Source organism: Acomys russatus, chromosome 13, assembly GCF_903995435.1.
Source record: "Acomys russatus chromosome 13, mAcoRus1.1, whole genome shotgun sequence".
In the NCBI taxonomy this organism is placed as follows: domain Eukaryota; kingdom Metazoa; phylum Chordata; class Mammalia; order Rodentia; family Muridae; genus Acomys; species Acomys russatus.
The window spans coordinates 10,676,940-10,686,918 of record NC_067149.1 but is presented as its reverse complement, the minus strand read 5'-3'; positions in this window follow the sequence as shown (position 1 = coordinate 10,686,918).

Below are 9,979 nucleotides of genomic sequence, written 5' to 3'. Positions count from 1 at the left end.
AAAGCAATGTACCCTGTGGTTTTCCCTCTATAGGGAATAGAGCTTTCCCTTCATCTTTTTGGCAAAGAATTAAGTAGTACACCATTTTGTTTTTATTTTTTATTTTTTTTATTAATTTATTCTTATTACATCTCAATGGTTATCCTATCCCTTGTATCCTCCCATTCTTCCCTCCCTCCTATTTCCCCCTTATTCCCTTCCCCTATGACTGTGACTGAGGGGGATTTCCTCCCCCTGTATATGCTCAGAGGGTATCAAGTCTCTTTTTGGTAACCTGCTATCCTTCCTCTGAGTGCCATTTTGATAGCTCCTATTTACTTAAACATAGGCATTTTAGCAATATTACACCTAAGTATGGATCTTAGGGAAAAATAAGTGTATGTATAGAATGATTTCATTAAAACATTATGCTTATAAAAGACTTATCTTACACATAAAAATTAACATAAACAATACATTTACAACATCTATGTGTATCTATTACTGTGTACATTTCCACAGTGTGTAGGAGGATAGAGAAATATATATTAGAAATTCAAAGGGTGATTGATAGGTGGGGTGATGGGTGGCTTTGAAATTTGCATTGGAAAATTACTAGTATGTACTTTATTTGAGCAGTTTGAAAGGGCATTTACAGAAAAGGCAAGTGGTGTACAGAAAATTCTGAGTAAGGCTTAACCAGGAAAAGGATGTGATGTCCTGCAGAGCTAAGTTCCAAGCTTTTCCCAGTGACTCACTCCCTGGAATGAGTGTGGCTTTCTCCAGCACTTCTGCTCCCATGGAGGCAAGATGGTAGGTTCCTTTGGAGTTATCTGGTGGGAGACAGGACTACAAATCTCACCAAAGCTGGAAAATGTTTTTGAGTGATCAATCAATAAATTTAGCTTCTAGGACATACTTTGTGGCAATAGTTTTAAAATGTACACGTAGTGATTTACATTCAGAAAATTATTTCATGTCATGATTTATAGTAAAAAGTGGGAAAATTTCTGAAAAATTAGAATTTTTCTGAAAGTATAAGAAGGCATACTGCTAAGTGATTTTTTTCATGTAGTCATTTAAAATTCTATATCCAGGGGGTGGACAGACACTTCTATGATTAATAGAACTGTGTTTTTTTTTCCCCAGAGGACTTGGGTTTGGCTTTCCACACTCACATGTTGGCTAACAGCTCTCTGCAATTTCAATTCCAAGGCATGTAACATCCTTTTCTGGCCACTGAGGGCACTGGGCACATACGTGATATACATGCATGCATTCATACATATATACACACATGAAAAATATTGATGTACATAACATAATAAATAAATATTTTAAGATACTTATATTTACAGGGTTTAGAATATCATAACTATCAGTTTATAAAACCTTAGGACTGTGAAGGATATTCTTCTAGGCATCTCTGGGAGGTGGAATGGCTACCTCCAAAGATGCACACGTTGTCATTGTCAGAACCTATGGCCATGTGGTCCAGCATGGCAAAGGCATGATGAAATTATAGAGGTAAAGGCCATGACATTAATTGTTACCAGAAGGATTGTTTGAACAGTTGATGGATTGTACATTATGTTTAAAAGAACTATTCCTGGTATTAAAGATGGACAAAGAACTGGGCATGGTGACACACACCTGGAATCCCAGTGCTTTGGAGGTAGAGTCAGAAGCATGAGGCAATTAAGGACATAATCATTACAAGGTGAGCGTAAGGCTTCCTTAGACTGCATAAACTCTGCCACCCAAAACTAAACTAAAACAAGACAGACCACAAGCCCCAAAACATGAATTCCCTCTAAATTCTTATAAAAACGTAGAAGGAAACAAAGAAACAAAACAGTTTATAGAATCTCCATCTGATGACATCTGGGGTGTGCTGGACTCTTGACCTGCAGAGCTTTAAGATGATAAATGTTGTGATTTATTCTAACAAAGGAAATCAATGCTGTCCTGCTCATGAAAGAGCTAGGGGAGAAGAAAGAGCCTGAGCAGCCATGGAAGCTACGGAAATGAAGGGAATGGATCTGAGGCAGCTCTGTGGATGCACTGCAGAGTCCAGAGAACCATCTGTTATGGCTGAGCATCTATTTTGAACGAGTTAGCTTGTTTAGTATACAGCAAACCAAAGTAAAAGGACAAAGAGATAGATAGATAGATAGATAGATAGATAGATAGATAGATAGATTGATGGATAGATACATAGATAGAGAGAGATCAAAGCATCATGAAACCAGGTGTTCAAAACACCAGTATAAACTAACTGAGGAAGCCTTGTAAAAATAGCGAGTTCCCAGAAAAGCAAGTCCTTGGCAGATGAAAGTGTCCCATTGGGTGAAGCTTCCAAATAATAGAACAGATAGAGACAGTTTCAGCAAAGGAAGTGCTTGCGACATGTAGCTAAAAACAACTGGGGAAGATGAGGCAGTTAACTTTCAGAGTGTGGCTGAGCTTCCTGCTTCTCTTTAGCACTGTAGGCACCTTTAGATCACAGGATAAAATGTAATGATGCAGTGGTTTTTACCTTCTAGCTGTCCTTTCCGGCATGGTGACTTTTCTCCTCGTATTTTAATCTTCTCTTTTCTCTATACCACTGTGGAGAGGGGACAAGAGGCCTTGGAGGTAACTCGGAGACAAACGTGCTGGGATCTGAAATCAGGAAGATCAACCAATCTTTCAGAGTTAGCCTCTCAGAGAGCACAACTAACTCATGATAATTTACCAATACAATGTGTGTTACATGCGGCTATGAGGAAAAATGGCTGCACCATGAATCCGGATAGATGGGACGCGTGATGATGGGCTTGAAAAGTGGTAAAGTGTTAGCAAGGCAAACACAGAGGACGAAGGACAAAAACACGGCTGGACAACGTTAGTGTCTTGTCCCTTACATTTTTCTGCCAGTGTCTCAATATTTTGTGAACCTCTCACCAATTTATCCAATGCTAGAAGAAGGAAGAGAGGAGTCCTGAAATGACTGAAGTTAAAGTTTGGCTTTTCTTGGTGAACCACTGACATGGAAGTTAAAACTACACGCCGTGTGTATTAAACGAAGAAAGGCGTGCTGTTGCAGAGGCGAGTCTGAGGCTATATGATGCAACGAAGAGCTGCATCATCCCAACGCACCAATCCAGCACACTTCGCTAATAACAACAGGCAGATAAATGAAGCAAAGGGGGACATGAGACCTAAAGTGCAGCCTCTGCCCCCTTTTCAAGCCCCATACATACCTAAACTGGAATAACACATAGGCTCTCTAAGAGAGAGTTTTTACCTAGCAGATATGATATAACTTACATAACATTACTACCTTATATTTCAGCTATTTTTAAGTATATTTTATTAATTTACTCATATTACATCTCAATTGTCATCCCATCCCTTGTATTCTCCCATTCCTCCCTCCTTCCCATTTTCCCCTTACTCCCCTCCCCTAAGACTGTGACTCAGGGGGACCTCCTCCCCCTGTATATGCTCATAGGGTATCAAGTTATTTCAGCTATTTTTAAACCAATGATAGAGCCCTTCTTTGTTTGTTGATTTATATTTTTACTTATGTGTGCCTGCATGTGAGCAAGTGGACATAAGTGCACTGAGGGGGTCATAGGACAGTGAGTTGAGGCCCATTCTCTTCTTCCATCATGTGGGTCCCAGGGACAGAACTTATCCACTAAGCTATCTTGTTGGCTCCACTATGCAATGCTTTTTAAAGATTTTCTCATTCCTTTATGGTCAGTAAAGTAATCCTTAGTTGTGGAATCCTGCTAATGGTATGCTGCAGATGAAGTCCTTTCTCTTAGAAACCACCACAAGTTTAATCACTCAAAGTCCTGGGATGACAAGAAGACTGGACAGGTTCACCTGACCTTTTTCTCTAGAGGTGCTCTTGTCATAAAGGGAAGCCCATTCTCTTGTGTGCTGGTTTGTGACTGTTACACTCATTATTATTATTATTATTATTATTATTATTATTATTATTATTATTATTATTATTATTATATGCTTATTCCCAAGGGAGAAAGAGCTTTAAGTCTAGTAACTGACACATGGGAGGACATGAGAAGATGATGTGGAACACACTTAACTTCTATGGGGTCCTCTGTTTTTATAACTTTATGAAGTTATGACATTGTACCATTTTAACATCTACAGCTAACTGGAAATAAGAGAGGAATCTGAGATTAATCTTTCTTTAGAGTTTATTTTTGTAATTATAAAAATGGACTCCCTAAGAGCCTTGAAATATCGTTCAAGAAGAGATTTGCCTGTGGTCCATTTACCCTTCCCAAGATATATAGGGAGGGTCAAATGGAGAAATAGCTGATCTCCGTCATCAGTGTCTGAGTATATTGGGGAAACAAAAGAGATGGGACAAGAGGAGGAGGCACAGTCACCACTAAGGCATGGATTTACACACACACTCTTTGATAAGAAGTGAACTCTTCTGAAAATGGTGAATGGTAACTTTTTTGTTGTTTTGATTGGTCTTACTTTTGGAAATTAGATTCCACTATGTACCCAAGGTTAGACTTTAACTCAAAGTCTTTTAGTTTCAGCCTCCTCCTGAGTGTAGGGATTATAGGAGTGTTCCATGAGCCACTCTATACACATATACAGTCACATATGTATGGATATGTGTGCATGTTCATACACACACACACACACACACACACACACACCACCACCACCACCACCACCACCACCACTAACAACAACAACAACAACAAAACAAGAAAATATCCTGGTTCTTTCTATATTCTAGAAAAATCTAGGTTGGGTAAGGCTTATTGCTCTAGGCTCCCTTCCGGGTCAGGGGAGAGAAAATAAGTGTGAAGTCTTAGGGGGCATCACTTTTGGACTCTTTTAATAATGTTAATGGTTAAATGTGATAAAACTGTGCCTAAATACCATCTTCTGTCTCCCTTGTTAAAGAGGAGGCACAAGAACTATATGTGAAGCTTGGTAGTGCCTGCAAGGTAATCAGAAGTGATTTTTAAAAAAATCTATTATAGAATTTCTTTCTACCCAGACGTGATTTTTCTCTGCCATTTTTTCACATGGCACATACAGTCTCTCTCTCTCTCTCTCTCTCTCTCTCTCTCTCTCTCTCTCTCTCTCTCTCTCTCTCACACACACACACACACACACATACACACACACACACACACACACGTGCATTCACCAATACACCCCATTCTACTTTTTAATTCATTATTTTGTTCCACTCTGGACACTGTAGCAACCTTGCTTTTACATACATTTCAATTAGAGGCCATGGTCATCATGCTAGTGTTAGTGAAATAGGTTTTGCAGGCTAGTCTGATTTTAAGCCCCAGTTAATTGCAATGTTTCTCTGTATTCTGAGTTCTTAACCAGTAACTAACCTGCCTATGAACTCCTGGAATACAGCCCATTTGTAGCCTGGAAATGTAAATAAGTCCCAATTTGATTATCAGACCCACTTATTCGCAAGTGTCCTTTCCTGGGCTAATTTACATGTTCATTCTTGTTAGCAGCAGATGCCCTTTAATGACCTTGATGCTGCTATTAGATTAGACTGTTTTGCCCCAGCAGGCTACACCACCCTCAAACATTCAGCTTAGAATTAATAATCGAACATAGTAATTAGCAGCCTAGTAGCGATGAAAAGATCACAGCTGAAGTCATAGCTGTTTAGTTAAGAGCAAATTCTTAAGTAGATTTTGCAGCTTGTTTCCAAGCTGCCTGCCTCAGAGCACATTCTTGTAAGTGCCAAGTTTCTTCTCATCAATATTGAGAGACACAAAGGCACCGACAAATGCATTCTTTGGAGGGCAAACATGGACACTCAGTTTGGAGAACCAGCTTCATCAAAGAGCCAGGCACAAACACATACAGATATACATACACATGTACACAGGGACACTGAGACAGACACACAAACACATACAAAAGCACGTTCACAGACACACATAGAAACACATAAAGATGCAGACACAAACATACAGATACACACACACACACACACACACACACACACAAACATATTAGAAGCAGTGGATAGTGCTATTATTCAGTTGATGACTCTATTATGTTACTGGAAATTCAATAAAGCAAACAAATCCAATGTGTGAAACTGTAGGTTTGCCTCCAAAGCAGCTTATGGGTGAATATAATCCTGAATTTTCTGAACATAGTTTCATAGTATAAAAATACAGCATTATAGTAACATAGGTCTATTAGCATAAATGGTGGTCCAAAGACAACCCTTAAGAAGAGATGCAAACAGGCTTTCCTGCTATGTTTACCTGGCGTCAGAATGCACAAGTCCACTTTATCTCAATGAAACTAGTATGAGCATCTTCTACTAGGAGGTACAAGGCCCCTGGAGTATAGCACAGCATCACTGGACTAAAGGACCACATAGTTTCAAACACATTTGATAAACACACTGTGGGTTCTCAATTTAGGGACTTGGCTGGATCAAAGTGTGTCATCCCATTGAAGCTCATCATTTAAACGCACTACAGATGACCACAAACCAGACAGCTGGAAACTACCAATGATTCTGTCTGCTCTTACCCAGATTTTTTTCTCTTAAAGTTTGTTTTCAATCTCTCTTCCTTTCTTCACCCCACCCCTCTCTTTGTCTCTCCCTCCTTCTGTTTCCTCTTTTTTTTTTTTTTTTTTTTGTGTGTGTGTGTGGTATGTGTGTGTGTGTGGTATGTGTGTGTGTGTGTGTGTGTGTGTGTGTGTGTGTGTGTGTGTGTGTGCATGTATGTGCTGAGGCCAGAAGAGGGTGCTGGATCCCTTGAAGGTAGAGTTCTAAGGAGTTGTGACCCATCCCATGAGGGTGAACTCAGGTTCCCTTGAAAGGCAGAAAACACTCATTATTTTTTTTATTAATTTATTCATATTACATCTCAACTGTTATACCATCACTGTATCCTCCCATTCATCCCTCCCTTCTGCTTTCACCCTATTCCCCTACCCTAGGTTTATGACCGAGGGGACCTCCTCCCCGACTATATGGTCCTAGGCTATCACTTCTCATCTTGGTAGCTTGCTTATTCTTTCTCTGAGTGCCACCCGGCCTCCCCATCAAGGGGAAGTGGTCAAATATGGGCAACAGAGTTCATGTCCAAGTCTGTCCCTGTGCTCCACACAACTGTCCATTGACTAGATCAGAGTAGAGGTTCAATGTTTGCTGCTTGTATTTTCCTTGGTTGGTGCAGTAATTTGATCAGACCTCCCTGGGCCCAGATCCACCCATTATGATGTTCTTTTTGTAGGTGTCTAGGACCCTCTGGATCCTTCTATTTCCCCATTCTCCTATATTTCTCTTACCTAGAGTCCCAATAGGATGTCCTCAAAAAAGCATTTGACAAAATCCAACACCCATTTATGTTTAAAGTTTTGGAGAGATCAGGGATACAAGGCACATACCTAAACATAATAAAGGCTATATACAGCAAGCTAATAGCCAACAGCAAATTAAATGGTGAGATACTCAAGGAAATTCCTCTAACATCAGGAACCAGGCAAGGCTGCCCACTTTCTCCATATCTCTTCAGTATAGTTTTTGAAGTTCTAGCCAGAGCAATAAGACAACAAAAGGAGATCAAGGGGATCCAAATAGGAAAGGAGGCAATAAACACTCTTAGCTGCTCAGCCATCTCTTCGTCCTCTCCAAGTTTTGTTTCTATTCCTGTTGAAGAGTCTGTGTGTTTGAAATATCTATAATACGCTTCAAAATTCCTTGGTACTATCTGCCCTACAGTCCTAGCTCCAACTGTTGGACTTTGAATGTGTCTCTGTTTTGCAGCTTATCCAAGGCTAAAACAGATAGTCTTATTAGCCTAAGCTCAGAGATGTTCTCACAGTTGTGAATTTTAACAGCATAATAAGGAGAACTAGAAGGGCTGACCATATAGTTCAGTTAGGAGACTGGTTGTTTGGTATGCAAGAAGTCCTGGGTATTATCCCAAGCACCACTTAACTGGCTTGGTGGGTACATGCTTGTGATCACAGAACTCCAGCAGTAGAGGCAGTGATATAAGTTCAAGGCCATCTTCAGCTACATAGCAGTCCATAGTGAGTTCAAGGTCAGCTTGAGCTATAGGAGATACTTTCCAGATGGATAGAGAGGTAAGGAAAATCTGTGTCCAGTGCTAAGAGGAGAAAAAATACTATCAAATATATTGTATATTTAAAAAATTTGAGCCGGGTGTGGTGACACATGCCTGTAATCCCAGCACATGGGGAGGCAGAGATAGATGAATCGCTGTGAGTTTGAGGGACTACAAAGTGAGTCCTGGACAGCCAAGGGTACACAGAGAAACCCTGTCTCAGAAAACACAAACAGATAGATAGATAAATAAATAGTAAAAAAGGAGAAATAGATGAGATAAGAGAGAGGAGGATCAGGAGCCCCTCAAATCAGAAGTGGTGGCTGCCATTGTTTGTGTTTAGCAAAGAGCACTGGTTCCTATGATTTACTCTGTTTCTCATAGTGCTCGGAGGGATAAAAAATCCACATTATTTTCATAATTTATTTCCTTCAGAAAATATTTCCTTTTCATGGTTTATTTTAATGTTATTAAAGTAATACTGTTCATTTTTATCTCTCCTTTCTTACTTAAAGAAAAGAGTCTCAATACCTTGGGGGCATTTGCTCATTTCTGTTTGTCAGAAACAACCAAATCTGTAAGCCAGTGGTTGGAGAAGCAGAGAAGACGCATACAGGATGAGGCTTTACAATCTTTTTCTTGAAGGGACTGAATCTCCCAATGGGATGTTATTACCCAACACAATGAGTCTCTTCTGATCCGATTGCACAGAGTTATCTTCTGTTGTGCCATTCAATGCCACCCATTGGTCAAAGAACTTCTTATCTTTTGACAGAGAAAGCTCTGGAGAAAGTAAAATTGATAAAGGAAGCTCTATCTGGTGGTAAAGGCTGGGAATTAAGTTCGAATTTTCTGGTGTAAGTTGCTCCGACAGAGATGTTCTCATCTTGTGCTCCTGTTGGCTTACTTATCACATCTCAGCAACACTGTCAGCCATGAATAGGATTACTGGTCTTATTACTGGTGAGTCCCTTTTAATCCATCCTGGGGTCTTTATCCATGGGATAAAATTTGGTTTCTCATTTCAGGATGCTTTGCAACTCATTAGCTATTTATTTCTGTTTTTCACACCATTTCTGTGTTGGTCTTTTCTGCTTCAGTTGTCAAGTTATTGTAGGGTAGAGATAAGAATTGCTATTTCCTTCCTGTTTCTTCAAGTGTCTGAGGGGGAAAGCACCTGTACAAATTGAGGGTTAATATAGTAAGCATTTCTTGATCTGGGCTGACCAACTGAGAATATGTTGTGTCACTTGACAAACATGACACCCCTCACATTCCCACATTAGAGAATAAACACTCCTGCATCCTTTTCGTGAAGTCATCACAGTCTATCCTCATCCGTTGCCCTTTTCCGGGATTTCTTCAGTAGTCACTCAAAACTCCCTTGGCTTAGATGTGACTTTGGGAAGCGTGACATCAGGCTAGCTTTTCATCTCCTGTGAATAAAACTTTAGAATAAAGGAAAGTAAAGAAAAGGCACCCTGTAGTGTCAATAAACTCCTTCTCAACAACTGGCTGGAAAGGGGGTTGGAAAGAACAGATCTGAGTTTGAAATGGAGGCTAAACAAAGGGAACCCCACCGTGGTTGGCTTGTCCCTTCATGTGTGAAGAGCAAACTGGAATTCGTCATTTCCCAACTTTGATGGCCTGCTATTTCAAGTGGTCCTCTCAGTTTATATTCTCATTTTAAAGTTTGCATCCCCAGTGCTTTCCAAAGGCTAATGTGCTGCTGTGTGTGCCCATATATATGATGTATGAAGCTTTGTAAATATGTTATTTAATAAATACTTGTGTCTTTCTAGAATACTATTCTGTTATAATTTCATGATATTACTTTACTATGCTTCCTGGTACTTTAAAAAAAAAAATTTAGACAA